The sequence below is a fragment of the Octopus bimaculoides genome, chromosome 7 (assembly GCF_001194135.2).
Source record: "Octopus bimaculoides isolate UCB-OBI-ISO-001 chromosome 7, ASM119413v2, whole genome shotgun sequence".
Lineage (NCBI taxonomy): Eukaryota > Metazoa > Mollusca > Cephalopoda > Octopoda > Octopodidae > Octopus > Octopus bimaculoides.
In genome coordinates, this window is record NC_068987.1 from 52,461,804 (window position 1) to 52,462,451 (window position 648).

Sequence of the window (648 nt, forward strand, 5' to 3'; positions counted from 1 at the left end):
AGAGAGAGAGAGAGAGAGAGAGAGAGAGAGAGAGATAGAGAGAGAGAGAGAGAGAGAGAGCTATGGATATATAGGTAGAAAGATAGGCAGATAGACAGATAGATATATAGATACATACACATACACACACTCACATAAATACTTATGTGTATATAATGTTCGAATTTGTATTGTAGTGTACGTTTGATTTTTAAAGAATATATGTTTATGCTTCAATTAATCAGTGAATCAGTTAGCTTAACAGACACTTTTCATCACCTGATGGAAGCCATGCCCTCGCTACTTATATTCCCTCTGTTTGATGGTTATGAGGCGACGATGTTGAGAACTGTGGGTGAAGTCATTGATAAGGCCGTAAAGTGAGCCGAATGGACATGACAATCTTGTTAATTGATTGATTAAAGGAGCTAATGATCTAACAATCGATTATTTAATTCAGATATCGAGTTACTAATTAACTAATTATAATAATATAAGCGAAATAGAACTGATGACACTCCCGTAACAAATTTGTTTCATCACACAATTTCACATCAATGACCAGGTAGATCGAAGAAAGAATAAATATGCATGCGTGCGTGTATGTGCGTGCGTGCATAAGCGCTAAAATATATATCAGTATATATATGTATGAATACATTCATATAT

The 648-nt window shown here is 34.6% G+C and overlaps 1 protein-coding gene across 1 annotated transcript in view; it reads left to right on the forward strand.

Moving 5' to 3' along the window:
• The window catches only part of LOC106873978 (uncharacterized), a 1,133,216-nt gene that overhangs the window by 295,094 nt on the left and 837,474 nt on the right, over positions 1–648 (forward strand). The gene's annotated exons all lie outside the window — the stretch shown is intronic.